General features: G+C 36.5%; 1 pseudogene; it reads left to right on the top strand.

Moving 5' to 3' along the window:
• Positions 1 to 19,240, top strand: part of LOC131513143 (inositol 1,4,5-triphosphate receptor associated 2-like) — a 43,754-nt pseudogene extending 24,514 nt beyond the window's left edge.
• Positions 19,241 to 19,714: the final 474 nt, after the last annotated feature.

Genomic DNA, 19,714 nt, shown 5'->3' on the forward strand with positions numbered 1-19,714 from the left:
CCCTCTCTCTCTGCCCCTTGCATGTGCTCTCTCTCTAAATAAATAAATAATTAAAAAATAAATAAATAAAACAGATGAACATAGGGGAAGGGAAGGAAAAGTGAGATAAAAACAGAGAGGGAGGCAAACAATAAGAGGCTCTTAAATACGGAGTGGTCAAGTCTACCACTATGAAAAACATTGCTTTTCTCCAAATGCAGTGTGTGAATTGTCAGCCTTGCCCCTCTTATCTGAGTGGGATGCTTGATTTCTCAGTGTTCTGTATAGGGGACTCCATTTTTTCCTGTGCTATTAAGATGGGAAGCACTAATGCCCTTTGTTGAGACACTCTTCCTACTTGGTACTCAGCAGAAACATAGTTGCTTATATGTATAAGGTGACACTTCCTATATATCACCATTACAAACCACTTCACATCAACAGTTCAGGGCACTATGGAACTTTTCATGGGTTATATCCCTCTGTGTTCTCAGGTATTTACCTTCTTTACACTGGGTCTCTTCAACTCTCCTGCTTCTCTTCAAACTAACTTCCTATCCTCACTTTTGAAAGATACAGGTTACCTTCAGAAATTGAATGATATTCAAACTAAAAATTTTATGTCTAAGATGACTCAAGCAAAAACTAGGAAGCGGTAAGAAAAAAAAGGGTTTCCTGGACTACGGTTGCTTGTGGGTTCTCTGCCTCCACCCTTGAGTGGACTATGCATGTAACGCTCTGGCGTCCATTCAGAGAGTCCTGGCCACACCACTCACTAGTCACATGGTTTGGGGCAAGCGCTTTAACCTTGCAGCTTTAATTCTTTCAATGTGTAAACCTCAAAATAATTTTAAAACCACCTACAAGGCTGTTATTTGATGACTGAAAATTTTGAATTTGTTTTCTTCAGCATATTATCAAATTTGAAAGTACAGAAGAATGTTTAATGAAAAGTAAACCTCCCAGTCATCCCTGTCTTCCAATCCTGAAACTAAGAACTGTTTATGTGTCCTTCCAGAGAAAATCTTCTCATATTCAAGCAAATGCAATTTTTATTCGTTTTTAACACCAAAAATAGTTTACTGTATATGGTTATTTATCTTGTTTTTGTTTTTACCTATTACTTTTTCTTTTTCAGATAGAAGAGCTCACCAGAAGCTTACTCATGTTTTTGAAAAGCTGTGTGGGATTATTTCTATACTTTAAAACATTATCTTTAAATTAATATTGAGGAAAAAATGCATGGAAGCATTCAACACATTTTGAAAACAGAATAATAGTGAAGAGAGAATTGGCGTAGCCTGCTACCTGTCTAAACACATTTTAAGCAATAAGTGAAACAGTACAATAGTGAAAAGCAGAACACAAACAGAAAGAACATCTTTTAATGACCTGCTATACATAAAAATTTGCTAATAAAAGCTGTGTAATAAATTGTATATTTAGAAAAAGTTAAATTAGATAATTATACCTCATACACATTTTAAATGGATTGAAGAACTAAATATAAAAATATTAAATAATAAAAGAAATAAAAGAAAATGTAGATAAACATCTATTTGATCTTGGAGTTAGTAAGACCTTTCTAAACAAAGGAGGAAGCTACAGAAAAATCAACAATAGCAAAGAAACGATAGCAAAGAAACTATAAGAAGAAACCATAAAGAAATTTAATAGCTTTCTATGGTTTCTGTTTCTATGATAGGTTTGGATGATGTGACTAGTAAAAAAATGTTATTACATCAGAAAAATTAATAGGCAAATTATAAACAGAAATATTTTGGAACATACATGACAGATATATGGCTAACAATCTTTATATTAAAAGAGGTCTCATTAATCTTAAGAAAAATAAAACTGCCAATTATAACTGTAAGCAAAGTATGTAAAGTGACAATTCAATAAAGAACAGCTTACACAAATGGCCAGTGAACATTAACAGTTATCTAAATTCCCAGTCTTGCCAAATGGTAAATAATGCTAAAAGAACAAAAAAATAACTCTTTTTTTTTTTCCAACTGTGAAGCTGGGAAAGATAATTAAATGCACAATTTTCAGTACTGGCAAATTCTCAGTGAAATATATGCTTTAATACACTCACTTCTATTCTGAAAAGTAATTTGATATCATGATTCAAGAGCCTTAAAATTATGAATTTGTTGTCTTATATTTCTTTTTGTAAGAAATTATTCTAATAGAATGATTAGATGTGTACAGAAAGATTCATATACAAGAATGTTCTTAGAACATGGTAAAAAGTTTCAAACGACTTATATGTTCATCAATAGTGTACTAGCATATACATTTGCTACACTATACACCTGTTAAAATCACATTTTACACAAAATGTAATGGAAAGGGAAATTTCTCAAAATATATAGTTAAATGAAAAAAGTCAGTTTATAAAAGATAATATATAATATAAATCCAGTTTACACATCTATATACATATGTAAAAACATGTATGTGTATATATATATACACACATATATATATATATATATATATATATATATATATATATAGGATATATATATATATATATATATATAGGATATATATATATATATATATATATATATATATATAGGATATATATATATATAAGGTTTTACACAGACTAACACTTCTCTGGGTGAAATGATAAATAATCATTTCTTTAAAGTTTTGCACAGAAAAGCATTATCTTTATAATCAGAAAAAGTCAATAAATCTTATTTTTAAAATTAGAATCAGAGAAAACTTACATATTTACACTTATGTACCTCACACTTACATATTTAACTATTATTATTTGTGTCACATTATTTGTACCCGATCATAGTGAGTGATACTTGGATATGAATTTTCTTTAAAAACCTGTGTCTGTTTTTGAAATATTATTTCATATCATCTTTAGGAAATCTCTTGGCTCAAGAATAAAATCCAAAACTATCCCCTGGGAGGGCTTAACTATTATTAAAATATTATTAAGACTTCAGCTTTGTGTTGAGGCAGTTGTTTAGATAAAAAAGTTAACTGTACACAAACACTGCTGAAACCTAAATAAGAAGTTAAAATACCAGTAAGAGTGACAATGTAGTTAAAAAGACTGAGATTGTTCATGTTGTTATCCTCAGGCATCAGCCATGTGCTTTGCCAGTATGAGTCCGCCTTAGCCATAGATAGTTATGACATCATAGGTTCAAGCTCCACCCTTGGCATAAATACAGTAATCAGGCTGGCAATCTAGGTCAGAAATTCAGTTCAGAACAAATCACAATTTTCTATGTGCAATTTGCCAAGTAATTTTTCAGTTTCTTTTCATGGTTTTCTGAGAAAAGTCCCAAAGCCATGATTTAGTTACATTACTTGAATTGGCAACAAAGCTAGTCATGCACGGGAAAAATCACTACTAATGTGTTTAAACACCCTTAAATCTGTTTCTGTTTCACTTCTAGTTTCCCAGTGCTTCTAAGAAGGGTTCAGTTCCCAAAAGCAAATAAAGATGAGGTCTTCCTATCTCAAGAGTCTTCCTCTTCAGGTCTCCCGATGCCCACTTACCCCAAAATGTGTCAGCCTCAAGAAGAGTAATATTTGCAAGTCCATTTTACATAAAATATTTCTTAATTGACGTGTCTGTTTTTAATTTTAAGTTTTTTTTTTTTAAATCTATCTATCTAGAGAGAGAGAGAGAGAGGGAATGAGCAGGGGAGTGGAAAAGAGAATCCCAAGCAGGCTGACAGCACAGAGCCTGACACAAAGCTCAAACTCACGAACCATAAGATCATGACATGAGCCCTAATCAAGAGTCAGATGCTTAACTGATTGAGCCACCCAGGCACCCCACTTAGCTGATGTTTCTTGATTGATTGGTAGTTGATAAATTATCAGTATCTATCAATCCAAAATATACTGTGGTAGATTGCTGCTTAAAAAATAAATGGGAAAGAGTGGATTTTGGCAGACCAATGCTGCCACTGAGAACAAAAAGGAAAACCAAGATAAAACATGTTAATCAGAGAATTGGAAGGACCATACTTCAGAGAGAAGGAATGTAGCAAAAGTGAACAGATTTCTGCAATCACTTTTATCCAAGGTTCATTGTAACTTTTGTGAATGGGCATAAGGATGAGAATTTAAATTTAGATCCCAGAAAGGGATGCTAATGGAGGACAGAGAAAGAAAAAAACTAAGCTTTTGATAGATATACGAGGAGCCTCAGGCTTACTGCTGGTTTTATCTCACAACAGTTACCAATTTCTGGAACAGTAGCAAGCAGGATACTAAAACCTAAACAGAAAGTTTAAAAGACTGTGAAAAGCTTTAGTAGTCTTGTAAATAGATACCATTAAGAAAAGGTAACCCACAAAGTGAGAGAAAATATTTGCAATGTATCCAACAAAGATTTATAACTAGAATATGCAATGAACTTCTACAAATCAAGAAGAATACATGATATAATCCAATTGAAAACAAATGAATAAAAGATATGAACAAGTGCTTCACAAAATAACATACCATTTGGCCAAAAATACTAAAGAAAGGTGCTCCACTTCATTAATCATCAAGAATGTCGGAATTTAAATCGCAAACCAATTACCACTACACATACCAAAACAGCTAAAATTTAAAAATGTAACAATTTCAAGTACTAAGGACAATGTAGAGCAACTGGAACTCTCCCACACTGCCCTTAGAACGATAAACTGGAAGAATTCCTGGCCATATCTACTAAAGCTAAGTATATGCATATTTTGATCCAGCTATTTTACTCCTTAGTAAAAACTGGCGCACCTGGGTGACTCAGTCAGTTAGGTGTCTGACTCTTGATTTCGGCTCAGGTCATGATCTCAATATCGTGGGATTGAGCCCTGCGTTGAGATTGAGCCCTGTGCTGACAGTGCAGACCCTGCTCGGGATTCTCTCTCTCTCTGCTTCTCCCCCCCCACCCCAACACACACACCTCAAAATAAATAAACTTTTGAAAATGGGTGATAGGCATCGAGAAGGGCACTTGTAGGGATGAGCACTGAGTGTTGTATCTAAGTGACGAATCACAGGAATCTACCCTCAAAACCAAGAGCACACTATATACACTGTGTGTTAGCTAACTTGACAATAAATTATATTTAAAAAAAAATTTTTAATTAAACCGTATAGAAATATATCAATATATACCCCACAAGACATGTACAAGTGTTTATAATGACACTGTTCATAATATCTCCAAATTGGAAGCTACCCAACTATCTAACAATAGTAGACTAGGTAAATAGTATTTATGTAACAAATAAATACTATTCAGCATTGAGAATGAACAAACTATAATTATATATAACAAAGTGGGTAAATCTGATGAAGAGGAAAAGAAGCTAGACCCGAAAGAGTACATATGTTACGATTTTATTGATAAAAGTTTCAAAAGCAGACAAAATTAGCCTAAGGTGTTAAAAGTCAGGAAACTGGTTATTCTTAGAGGCCTGGCACTAAATTGTAAGGGGACAGAAGAGGATTTTGGGGATCTGGATGGTATTCTGCTGGTATTACTTTGTGAAATTTATTCTGCTACATTTTATTTCTATGCATTTTGAAGATGTATTAAAAGTTTGCACTGGAAGGTTTATGTATTGAGAGAGAGAAGCTGCCATTAGCAAGCCCAAGATAACTGTCAGACTAAGTTCAGTATCAAAATCTCAGTGTGCAGTCAATTTATCTGTTGGACAGATACCATTGATTTCTACATTTGTGTCTCTCAAACTACTGAACAAACATTAATTAAATACCTAATTGCTATGCTAGTGGAAAAAACTTAAGTAGAAGATATGATCTCCAATTTCGTGGTATTTACAAAGTATTTACAATCTGTTTGGGGAAATGAGATTAGAGACAAAATTAGCAAATAGAATTTGGAGTCGAAGTCTGAACTCCTCCCTTGACTCTTAGGGGTTTCGAGCTGATTGAGGTTGGAAAATTGCTCCAGACACCAAGATCTCCTTTGAGAACATTTTCTGCTCACAAAATATGCTATTTATTCTCAAGGGTTTTTTTTTTTGCACCTATGCTTATGAGGAATATTGAATATTGTAGTTTTCTTTTTTTGTCATGTCTTTGGGTAGCACTGGCCTCATAAATTTGGAAGTATTCCTCCTTCAGTTATCTAGAGAATTTTTTTGTAGCCTATAACCATTCGGTAGAATTCATCAGTGAAGCCATCTCACTTAGAATTTTCTTTGTGCACAGGTTATCTTAAACAGAAGACCATTTAAGTTATCTAATTCTTGTTGGTTTTTTTTTTTCATTTTATTTATTTTAGAGAGAGAGAAAGCATGAGCAGAGGAGAGGGACAGTGGGAGAGAGTGAGAATCTCAAGCAGGCTCCACACCCAGTGCAGAGTTGATGCCAGGCTCCATCCCACAACCCCAGGATCATTACCTGAGCAGAAACCAAGAGTCAGATGCTCAGCCGTGTGAACCAATCAGGCACCCCTTAAGTTACCTAGTTCTTGAATTAACTTTGGTAGATTGTGACCTTTTAGAAATTTGTCCTTTTAATCTATGCCATCAAATGGATTTAAATAAATGTGTTAATAATTTTTTTTTAATAACCTCAAGGTCTGTGATCTACACTGATGTTCTTTTTTTCCTGATATTTGTCATCTGTATCTGGAAGTTTATCAATTTGATCTCTTCAAAGAACCAGCATTTGGTTTCACTGATTTTCTCTATTTTCTTGTTTTGAATTACTTTTACTTCAACTTTCAAGTTTATTACATGTTTTCTTTTGCTTGCTTTCGATTTAGTTTGCTTTTGTTTTGCTGTTATCTTAAGGTGAAACTTTAGATTTTTCAGTTCAAATCTTTCTTCTTTTCTAATATTTATTTTCTATTGTTTATATTATTTCTATTTTTTATATAGAGAAAACTATAGACAGTGCATTAGCTGTATACCCTAAAGTTTGATATGTTGTGCTTTTTCATGAAATTAAACTATTTTCAAATGACTCTGAGCATTCCCTCTTTGATACAAAAGTTATTTCAAAATATATGGTTTACTTTTCAGATATGTGAGAATTTTTATATTTTTTTTGTTATTTGTCTCTGGTATAAGCCTATTATTGAGATTTATCATACTTTGATAACCAAAAATATGTTCGATCTCAGTAAATGTTTTGCAAGCACTTGAATGGAATGTGTGTAGTGATGTTATGAAATGGGTTGCTAAGAGTCCATTAAATTAGGCAGTTGATGAACTTTTCAGATCTCTACAGTCTTACTACAGATTTCAGATACTTACCATAATTTTTCTGATTTTCTATTTTTCTGTTAATTATTGACAGAAGAGTGTTGACATCTTTGACTATCTTTATAGATTGGTCTATTTTTTATTTTGAGAGTTCTATCAGGTTTTAAAAATATATTTGAAGCTCTGTAATTGAGTACATAAACACTTAAGATGGTTATATCTTTTGGATGAATTGACCCTCCTCATGGCTTCAGACTTCTTTTGTTTCAGATGAAGGATCTTGTGAAGTAACTACTGTTTTTTCCTGTCAGTCAGTGGCATCTAATCACCTCCTGCACATCTACCCTATCACAGGTCAAGAGGTAGGGAGGGGCTCTCTTGCCCTGAACCTACTCTGTGTGAGCACTTGATGACACTTGTGGAGAAGAGTTTGTGAGTGAGGCCAAACTCCCCTGTGCCTGTGGCTCTCAGTTTTTCTGAACCGAAATCTTTACCCACTCTTGGCCTTTTAAGTATGTACAATATGGGGCACCTGGGTGGCTCGTCAGTTAAGCATCCAACTCTTCATTTCGGCTCAGGTCATGATCTTGGAGTTCAAGCCCTGCATCAAATTCTGCACTGGCAGTGAGGAGCCTTCTTGGGATTCTCTCCCTCTCTCCTTCTCCCTCTCCCTCCTTCTCCCTCTCTTTTACTCTCTTTCCCTCTCTCTCTCTCCTTCTATGTCCCTCCCCTGCTCTCTGTCTCAAAACAAATAAATGAAGTTTAAAAAAAAGTATTTACAGTATCAACTGACTTTTTTTCTTATATACTTCTATGGTAGCCGCATATTCTTCCTGTGCTTTGGCCAAGGTTGAAAGGTCTGTGTCTGTCCTCCTCATGCCAAGGGATCTGTCACTTTTAAGAAGTCAGGTTTCTTTTTTGTCTTGTGACCTCAGCACTCTGATGGCTTTGAGCTAAATGATAAATTTGTAAACCACTGGCTTTCTCTTACTGCTAGGATGGGAGCCACATTCCTTTGCAGCTTTCAGAAGCAGAACTTACCTGCCAGAATTTTGATTGGAATTAAAGTCCAAGGATCAATTTTGGAAGAATTTTCATCTATATGAGTCTTCAAATCCACATATGATTTCTTATCAATTTTTGGAGTGATCAGTTTAAGAATAATTACTGCTTTTATAGTTGTTATAATATTGTTAAGTATACATATTGACTAATGTTGGAGAAAACTGCCTTAATTAAGTCTAGATTTCTTCTGGGGCGATAAGCTGGCAGAAGTAGGGAGCAAATGCAGGGGGAGAAAACATGATACCCTCTTTTTTCTCATTTCATATGACATCATAATACCTGTTCAAAGTCAAATAGCGTCTGGTTAACTGCAGATACTGGACTATAACACAGGTTGTGTTCCCCACCCCCCCTGCAACCCTGTTGGGGTCTATCCACTACACATTTCATATATTGATTTACCTTGAAAAGATCCCTTGGGTTTTCTTTTTTAATGTTTATTAATTTGAGAGAGAGGGAGAACACTAGTGGGAGAGGGACAGAGAGAGGGGAGAGAGAGAATCCCAAGATGGCTCCATACGGTCATCACAGAGCCCGATGCAGATCTCACCAACCATGAGACCATGACCTGTCAAAATCAATAGTTGGACACTTAACTGACTGAGCCATTCAGGCACCCCTCTCTCTTTCATTTTTTTTATGTTTACTTATTTATTTTGAGAGGGAAAAGAGTGAGTGCACATGAGCAGGGGAGGGATAGAGAGAAAGGGAGAGAGAATTCTAAGCAGGCTCCTCAATGTCAGCACAGAGCCCAACATGGGGCTTGAACTCATGAACTGTAAGATCATGACCTGAACCAAAATCAAGAGTTGGATGCTTCGCCCAATTCTTATTTTAACATTTTTTAATGTTTATTTATTTTAATTGTTTTTTTTTTTTTTTTTTTTGAGACAGAGCGCAAGTGAGAGAGGGGCAGAGAGAGAGACACACACACATACAGAATCTGAAGCAGGCTCCAGGCTCTTAGCAGTCAGCAAAGGGCTTGATGAGGGGCTCAAACTCACAGACTGGAGATCATGACCTGAGCCAAAGTTGGATGCCTAATCAACTGAGCCACCCAGGTGTTCCCCACTTCTTATTTAAAAAAAATATATATAATCATACAATTTTTTCAGAATGCCAAGCATGTCAATGAGTTCATGATTTTTCAAATTTCTAATTTCTCTTTCTATTGCTGAACTTTCAACTCTGGATATTTGTGTTGAATCCTTTGCTGAAAAGGAGGTCTTTACTTCTATAGAGTTTATTCATATTCACCTTTGTCAGCATTTTCACTGGCACTACCATTCTTTGTCATTTTTTTCTTATACAAGAAAAAATATACATTTTTTTCTTATTCAAGATTGTTTTTGAGATCTTACCACTAGAGAAATTGTTCTTTCTTGTATCAAAGTGAGTAAGAAGCCTTTAAAATTAAGTAGTCTGGCAGACAGTCTTTGCCATTCTCTACTTGCATTTGAAGTCACTGAAATTGGAAGACTAAGGCTAGGTTTTAAGTTAGTTAGCTGGGCATCTTATAACTCAAGTAAACATAACCAGGGTCACAGAGGAAGCTCAATAGCATAAGCTGGAAATCAGGATACAGATGTGCAGGAAAGGGGACATTAGAACTAATGAGGGGACAAATTCCTCTATGGAAGGACAAATCCCTGGGAGTTAACATTCAATGCAATGAAATAAAGTAGCTGTTGTCTCAATATCTTCCCAGAGTTAGTGCTTTCTTTCAACATAGCAAATGAAGTTTGTCCACTCTTCATTTAAGATATTTATGGATTTCTGATGGATTTTTTTTTGAAGGAAAAGAAGTGCTGAACAGAAAATAGTAAAAAAAAAAAAATAGCAATTTGCAAAAAAAAAACTATTTATGGGACAAGATTTCAATCAAGCTGTCTGACTCTACAGCAGGGTTTAGCAAATGAAAGCCCAAAGGCTAAATCTGATCTGCCACTATTTTTGTAAATAAAGTCATTTTGAGGCACAGCCATGTCTATTCTATCCTCCATTTGTATCCACAGAGATGTTTTAAACTTGAAATTTAATTTTGTCCTTGCTTATTAAAAACCTTCCAGAAGCTTTCTGTTGCTCCAAAATCTTTATATGGCACATAAAGCTATTCAAAATATGGTCCCTGCACAATTAAGCAGACCATACATTTATCACTGTTTTTTTTATTTTGTATTTATTTCTTATATTCTGTATTTCAGTCATTCATTTATTGTATTTATTCTCTTGTTTCTGGGCCTTCACACATACCCTTCTTTTTGGTCCCAACAGACTTATCCTTTCAGTCCTATCATGTAACTCATCCCTTGGGAAAGACTCAGATACCCAAGAGTTCTACATGCTCCCATAAAACCCAGAAAATCTACTGCCAACAATGATCATGCTATTGTTTATTTTGTTTGTGGTATATATCAGTGGTTGGTAAACTATAGCCCATAGGCCAAATCTATACTGCTGTTTGAATGGTCTATGACCTAAGAATAGTTTTTACATTTTTAAAGTGTCTTAAGTCAAAAGAAAAGCGATATTTCAGGGCACCTGGGTGGCTCAGTTGGTTAAGCATCTGACTCTTAATTTTGGCTCAGGTCATGATCTCATAGTTTGGGATTCTATCTCTCCCTCTCTCTGCCCCTCCCTTGCTTGTGCTCGCTCTCTCTCTCTCTCTCTCTCTCTCAAAATAAATAAATAAACTTAAAAAAAAGTGGTATTTCATGACATACAGAAAATTATATGAAAATCAAATTTTATGGTTCATAAATATAATGTTATTGGAGCCTGGCCACACTCATTTGCTTATATAATTATCATACATTGGGGAAGGTGTCATAGGAACAAAGGGAAAATACTATCCCACGCCCCATAGACTTCGGTATTCACAATACCTTCCTCAGTGTGTGGCCCATAAAAAACACTCACTAGTTATTTATAAGTGAAACTATTTTGCTCCCAAATCAATTGCAATTAAGCAGAGAATCCAGTCAGATTTTCCAGTTCCTAGCCAAGCACTCTTTGCTCCTAGATTAGGCTTCCTTCCCTATGATTATAGAACAATATTATTCTTAGAGTAATCATCAAATTAAAATTCCTTCCAGTTTCTTCTAGTCTTGGATGGTACCTAGGCTGCAAGCTCTAAAATGCTGAACTGTTCATAAGCAACCTCCCTTGTTATGGCTACAAAGGGTAAATAATGATAAACAAGCACTTCTGCTCAAAGCTCGGCTTTAAAATAGCATTCTGATAAGTTCAGGCACACCTCAAAAGCGCAGCTTATGGAAAAAGTATATCAAAGCAAGCACCATGATTAACCATATCCAGATGAGAGAAAAATGTGTTGACATTTCAGCAAGAATGGTTTCAATTCAAGCCCCCCCCAAAATCCCCATTTATACTTTCTAGTCAGCCAAAATTTCCAGCTGCATGGATTCTCTAGTGAATGAACAGGCCAGCATGTAGAATAAGGTCACTAAAGAATATGCCAGTAATCACAAACTGTAATTAAGCGGTAATGGCCTCAACCTGAAGCTTTCTTCAGGATTAATGAATACCTGAGAAGCTAGTGGCCTGAGGCAGCACTCATTCTGTCCAGGATGCCCTGGGATAATGTGAGTGCTATAAACAAATGTGTTTCCAGCTTAAATCATCCCCTAAAGTTACCTTTTCCACTTCTATGTCACAGAGTTAGATTTTTTTTATGGCATTCATTGTGGGAAAAAAAAAACACACAAGTTTAATCAAGAAAAGAGAAAGAAAGGATTGAAATTCAAAACCAGTAGAGATTTCTTTTGGGTAGTGGGGGGTGGTGAGTGTGAACTATATTTAGAATATTCAGACTTCATTTTCAGCTTTGCTATGAAACATAGGGGTAAGAATATTTATTACATGCCAGATTATACACATAAATTTATCACTTAGTAAATATGAATAAATTATAATTATTATCAATAACTGTTATAATCATCATTATATGGCTTTTAATGCCTTAGCTTAACTAATGAGAAGAGAGTCTGGAGCAAGTAGAACATCAGGTTAGTAAGTAAGGCAACTATCAAAATATGAGCCATCATTTATTTGCTGCTTACTCTAAGGCAGGTAGCGTCGTTTCCTCTGTGGGTTGAGCATCATTATCTCCCTTTTATAGGTAAGGAATCTGGGAATCGTGGAGATTAAGTAACTTGTCCTAGGTCATTCTAATTAGTGTAGAGGTTAGGATTGAAGCCTAGGTTCTTCTGACTTTAAGACCCAAACCCAAACCACTATGCACTCTGACCTCACTGATATGAAAGGTCTCGATCAATCATTTGGAAATGATGAGATAGATTTGTCAGGGTGACATTTCCAATAGAGACATGAAGCTAGTGGTGAATGATTGAAGTCATTAACATGATTTTAAGGGAAACTGCTATGTGTATCAAAGGTCTTAGCTGGGAAAAATTCAGGAGTGACAGAGATATTTAATGTAAAAATCTGCTCTATATCATATCATATCATATCATATCATATCATATCATATCATATCATATCATATCATATCTCTTGGTATGAATGTAGAAGCCCTGACACAACCACAGTTTCCAAAGCATATCCCACAGTCCCACTAGCCACACCAGAGTCCACCATGTGTGAAATTTCTTTTTTTTTTTTTTAATTTTTTTTAATGTTTATTTTTGACAGAGAGAGACAGAGCATGAGCAGGGGAGGGGCAGAGAGAGAGGGAGACACAGAATCGAAAGCAGGCTCCAGGCTCTGAGCTGCCAGCACAGAGCCCGATGCAGGGCTTGAACTCACAGACCGCGAGATCATGACCTGAGCCGAAGTCGAACGCTCAACCGACTGAGCCACCCAGGTGCCCCTGAAATTTCTTTAATAAAAGACTGAGCTTCTATTTTTTTAAATGAGAGGTTTAATATGTAAACATGACTAAGAAAAATACCAAGTAAACATATCCAGAAAAGTACCATTTCCTGAAATGGGAAAAACTGCTATTAGCACTTTTCTTAAAGGAAAAGTGCAGGAGGCTAGTTTACCACTTGAGGAATTAAGTACTGGATTATAAAAAAAAATCCTATGTATTCTAAAATAAGGAGGGGAGTGGTAAGGAAGGGGCTATTTATTTCTCTGCCACAGAAAAACATGGAACAGATATAGTAACCAGATACCTGCTTCCCTATTTTCATCTCACTGGTCCCAGAGTGGGTGGCTGGGCATTCCGTCTTCCTCAGGATGGATGGACTAGATGACAGAGGGGACACAAAATATTCTTTGATGAACTAGTTGACTTCACTGAGCCTGTATTTTCAGGTGTGTCTTGTCCTTTTAGGAGAAGTGACAGGTTATAATAGGGTCTCAGAGCCTCCTCCAAAGACACAAAATGTGAGGAGTCCATTTCACCTCCAAACTTCCTCTGACCCTGTGTAATAAGCAGATCTGATCCAAGATGTCCCTTTCTCCCAGGGATGTTACGTTACTATCTCAACTGATGTAGCTTACCTAGGAAGACAACCTTTGGCAAAATTCAAGCAAACAAAACCTTTTCTAGAGAGGTCTCAAATACTAGAGCATAATTAGGTTTGGACTATGCTATGTTTTATGAGACAAAACATACTCATGTTCTAAACTAAACTTGATGTGACCTCTGCCATTCTTTTTCCAAGGAGAGAAAATTTAAGAGGAAATTATCAGTACAGCTGAGCCTGCTTTATCTTCCTTCTTTTTCAAAGTCAGATAACCACAAACACAACTAGAAAAATCTATTCAGGCAGGAATTACCAAATTAGGAGAGTAAAGCATAGTGAACAGAGAGAAAAGAGTGAAGTCATGGACACAGGTGACTAATTTAACCTACTTTGTAATAAATAAGGAGTCTTGCAGAGTTTTAGAAGCATATTATTATCTTACTTTTCAAGCACAATGGCCAAGATGGCAGGACAGAAGAGTGACAAATGTTTGTAATGAGTAAAGCCTGTTTGGAAAACTGACATTGAGGCAATAATGAGAAAAGAAAAGAGGGGGGACAGGCGGTTAAAGAGAGAAAAAGAGAGTTACTAAAGACTTTTAGTAAGAGTCACTGAATTTCATATCTTTGCTGAATTATGAACCACATACAAACTAAGGTCAGGCCCTATCTAAGCCCCACTGCTAGTTCAGATTCATCCCACCCCCATCCCCCAAGGCCTGGGCTCCCCTGGTGCAAGATGAATGTTCAAGGAGGGAGAGAAAGGAAAGAAGAAAATCCATTCTCAGCATCTGGTTGCAGAACATAGGAGAAAACAGCATAGTGATTCTGTGCCAGCAATATCCATCGCAGCCAGCCCACTCAACTGACACAGTTACCCAAAGAGCATGGCCACAACGCTTAGCTGTCAGTTCTGGAATTAGCAAAAGACCCCAGATGGGAATTCACTAACTGGTTTCCCAGGAGGTTCAGGGAGTAAAACTCTGTCATCTCTACAATTGTAGACAGTCCTATCCCTCTTAACTTTCTTCTCTAAGCTATTTCTAATTTGATGATTCGCAGTCAGAGGTATACATTTGAATTGTCTGTAAAACTTTGGGGAGGGGCAGGAGGGTAATGCATATCCTCTCCCTATTCCAGATCTAAAGAGTAAGAATGCTTAGGAGGAGGGGTATCTGTATGTGTATTAAAAATAAAAGATTAAAATGACTCTGAAGCACATGCCAAGTTAAGAACCAGTGTCTTAATTTCCTTGGTCTTTCTTCAGCTGATAAAATCCAAAATATCCTCTCCATCTCAGCTACTCTTTGGGATATATTGGTTTTCAATCTTGCTTTTAAAACAATGACACCTTGTAAGGAACATAAAATTCCAAACTGAACTACCACCTCCCTATTCTATTAATGCAGCCTAAGATAATATTTCTTCTCCTCTCAACATTAGCAAAAACTTCTAGGCTTTTACATATCTCTTTCACTTGTTTGATCCTGTGCTGCTGTATGGGATGAGGTTCTTTCAGAGAGGTCCTGCAGTACTTTCTTCAATAGCCCTTAAGACTATATTGCTGAAGACCAAACTGCCAGATGCAGCATCCTATCTACTCCCCTTCTTGTACATGCCTTATAGCTTCTGGTCTGCCACAAGCTCTTGTTTCCAAGTCAGGCTATGTAATTTATGGCTTCTTCTATCTTCTCTCGACCTTCGATGAAAAAGGAAGAAACTGCATCACAATTCCATCTGCTGAGATCAATTTGGATCAAGATTCCAGTGTTCACAGTATATTCCAAATCCATTCTATTTGCATATTGATCAGCCTCTCAGAAATCTCTTGATCCATAATCTTGATTAAGATGTTGAGGGCATGTTATTATCAAGCCTATTTCAGATCAATAATTGCCTAACACTTCACCTCCTTCCAAAGGGTGAAATCAATAAAAGAATTCACAGGGAAAAATATCCATCAATAACTTGGATGCTCCACAGGTCAGACTCACAGAATCGAATCACCTTATCCTCTAGGATACAACCTCTTGATGTATAATGTTTCTCCTTTGTAAAAAGTCATGCTAGAAAGATTTTATAGCTCTTGAAGGAAATAGTTATGAGATACTATCATAAACTAGTTTATATCAGAGCCCTGCTGAAACCACAGGTAAATAATTTATTACTGAATTAAAATAAAAATGATGCCACACACCTTAACATCCATCCATCCATCCATCCATTCATTCAATTAATGGATACTTATAGAACACTATGCATCAGACTGGCATTATGCTAAGCATGGAAAACAGAATGAGGGCCAAGACAGAGCTATATTCCCTTACATCAAAGAGCTAAAAGTCCAACAGGGGAAGAGAGACATCAAAGGAGAAATAATAAAAAACTATCCTATCTAGACTAATGAGGAGTCCTTCTACTACATTAGACTCCATCACTATGACACCATATAATGAGAAGTATATACGTTGTTGAATTTTAAAATGCTTGTGGATACACACATTTGAAAGGAATATAGAGAAACTAGAATGGTTGCAAGAGAGCACCTCCTGGATGCTGACGTGACTTGAAATAATGCTATATGAAAAGCAACTATAGGAATGGAGGTGATTAGTCTAAAAAGGAATGAACATTTTAGTCACTAGACCTCTGATGGTTGGAATGTGGCAAAGGGAGATGACCTTGTTTATAGGGTCTTAGGGAGTTGAACAGATAACAATGATTAGGAAGCCAGATTCCATCTCAAAAGAAGAAATGTTTTTATATCAGGATTGTATCCAGATTGAGTGCGCTTCTCAAGAAACAATGAGATTTCCATTAGTGGATTATTTCATCACACATTGTCTCCTCTCTTACAAGGATATTTCAAAAGATTTACAATTAAAAGATGGGCAGTTGGATTAGAGGGTTAAAAACCCTCCCAGACCTGAAGCCCTCTATGCTGGAGTCCAGCTCCAGCAGGTCCAGGGGTTCCCAAAGGATGAATGGCATCAGCGAAAAAGTGAAAAAAAAATAAATAAATAAAAATAAAAGTGGACACAGACAACAGCAGTGTGTTGAACTGGCCACTTCATTGTGGCAAATGTGGCATTATATCTGTTAGCAATTTCCTTGTAGCATGCATCATCTATGTGTTCTGGCATTACCTAATTCTAAAAGTGTTCCTATATGTAATCACCCTCTAAGGAATAATGGTTATTTTCTCATAATGCTCCCTCCTGCCCTTTGCTTATTGATTAATTTCTTACATTACTTTCATTATGTATCTATGTTTATAGTCTATAAAGCATTTGTTTTGCTGTTTTCATGAAAGGTCATCTATCTCTCAATATCTCAAGTGGAACAGTTACAGGGACATGACCTCTTAGTTGTTTCCCTGAACCATTTGTGGCCTGAGGAACAAAAGTATTCGCCTCAGTCCGAGGTGCCAGGAGGGGGCCAAGAGGGCCTTAGGAACCCAGGCCTTATGCATTCTCAGAAAGACAATGCACCTAGGAACTAATGAACCATTCTGTACCTTAACCTACTAGGTTCAATCATTATCTGGAACGCCTTCTGGGGGCCAAGTGGGTCTAGGGGTGGAGTAACTTGTGCCCATAGATACACTCGTTTGTTGCCGGAGTGGGGCTTTTAAATCCATTTATTCCTCCTTTGCTGGCAAACGTATGAGGCTACCCTTCCTTTAGGTAGAGGAGTCTTTATAGAGGGTGGAAAGGGCTAAACGCAGGGCTGCACAATTTCCTTGCGGAACCTTATTTCCTTCCCCAATGGTTCTTTTCCCAGGGGGCCTGTCGAGGGCAATTCCCCAACAGACAATTCCCCAGGTACTTTTATTAAGGCCAAATTACATAAAAGCAGGAGTACAAGAAGCTTCACTGTCGGTGGGCCGCCTGCAGTCCCGATCCATCCACCGCCCGGGCCCTGCCATCAGGCTGGTTGGATAGCTCGGCTTCCGGCACCTGTAAGTCATATTTTATATATTTTAAACTGTTTGATATATACAGAATAAAACCCTGACCTCTTAAACATGTTAACTATCTCTTAATTATAATGTCAAATTTCTGTTATTTCCTTTTAATGGACTATTCAACCTTATGTTATTTTATACTATGGGGATACATTTTAAATTATAAATTAAGCCCTAATAATTCACTTTAACATGAAGTTTTGTGACTATTTTAAACACGTTTTAAAAATAGGAAAAATCTTAGTGACAACACTTCTGCTAATGAGAAGGAGGTGAAGGCCAAATTTCTCAGATTATTGTTTTCCAGCAATAATGCAACTGGTTTACCTTGGAGAAAGTAGTGGAGTTTGAAGGAAGGTCCTGTGACTGGACAGAAGAAAATCTGAAGACAGACATACCTAAATGTCTATTAGAGTCTTTAACATTGTTCTGTGAAGATGACAGCCAGGCCCAGGAAATCATTAAGAAGCTGGAGAAGAATATAATGTTCCTTAGCCAGTGTAGAGCATGAAAAGCCAGGAGGGCTTAGATATTGGGAGCTATTGATCAGGCAAGCCAGGTTAGTAAAGCAGTTGAAATGATGACTCAGCAGGGAGAAAATCTGAAAAATAATGCATGCCAAAAAGCATGCTGAACTGGAAGAACCAAAATGGGTTCTTTTGCAAAATGAAAGGTCTTTTAACTTTCTTGTCAATGAAGATGACTGCCAAGTTCAAAAAAAAGTTCAACTTTTTTAAACATCAAGCCATTTTCTCTTTGAAGAGTGACCATCACCTCTTTACCCAGAAATATTGGAAATTCAGGAATGGTGACTGGGATGGTCAAACAGTTGGCGTTTTGGGGGATCATAACAAAGAGAGCACCATCTCTCATTACAAGGATTTATAAGCACCTATTCCCGGGCAGATGCTGAAGAAGAAAAATGTGAACTAAAAACTAAAGGTGACTTGGAACCATCTGAAGAAGAAACAGTAGAAAGGACAAGAATGCCACATTAAGTCTTTCTGCAAAGAGAAATAATCCATCAAAATGGTCTATCTCATGTTTTTATGACATGATAGAGCTCCCTGAACAACAAATCTCAAGACTTCCACCAGAAAGACTACTAAGGAGTGCCTGGGTGGCTCAGTAAGCTAACCGACTCACTCTTGATTTAGGCTCAGATCATGATCTCATGGTTTGTGAGTTTAAACCCCACATAGGGTTCCTTGCTGACAGCGTGGAGCCTGCTTGGCATTCTCCTCTCCCTCTCTGTCTCTCTTTGCCCCTCCCTGCTTGCGCTCACTCTCTCTCTGAAAAATAAACTTAAAAAACAAAACAAAACAAAAAGACTACTAAGGCACTTTGGCTTTTGTTGTATTCATTGCACTATTTGCAGCTTTGATGGGCTTCCTCATAGTCCAGTTTCCCCAAATGTCTCTGGATGCTGCTCCCACAGAGGATGGGGACTCCTGGATGGCTGTAGAACATATCGTGCATCCATTTCTCAGACTTTGACACAATGAGCCACCACCAGTGCACCTACAGCACATCCTAATATGCATATCTTGATTTGTAAAGTTTCAGTATAGGAACTTCATAAATTGGTAACTTTCAGCTGGGAAATTATAGCATGGAACCAGAGGTCCTCAGAATTGTTATAAGATATTTTACATTTCCTTTTTATGAGATTACTTCCCCAATTAAAATACAATGGGGGGAAGCTTATTATTTTAATAAGCTTTTTGAGAAAGAGATACATAAGATATATATTATTTGTTAAAATTTATCAAAATAAATAAGCATTAAAATCTTAAAAAGAAAGAAATAAAAGAAAAAGCTCTTTTGAAACCTGTGTCAGATCTATACAAGTAAACCCTAGCCTCTTTAAGAAACTACACAAAGTCGCCATCACTCAATTTCTGAAACTCCTATTTAGAAATTACCTTCAATAGCCCATTCTATTGAATAGCTTCACTGGTAGTAAATTATAACCCTCTGAGGTTCATGTTTTGAAGTAGCCAAAAGTCATTTAAAGTTAACTTC

Source organism: Neofelis nebulosa, chromosome 5 (genome assembly GCF_028018385.1).
Source record: "Neofelis nebulosa isolate mNeoNeb1 chromosome 5, mNeoNeb1.pri, whole genome shotgun sequence".
Classification (NCBI taxonomy): domain Eukaryota; kingdom Metazoa; phylum Chordata; class Mammalia; order Carnivora; family Felidae; genus Neofelis; species Neofelis nebulosa.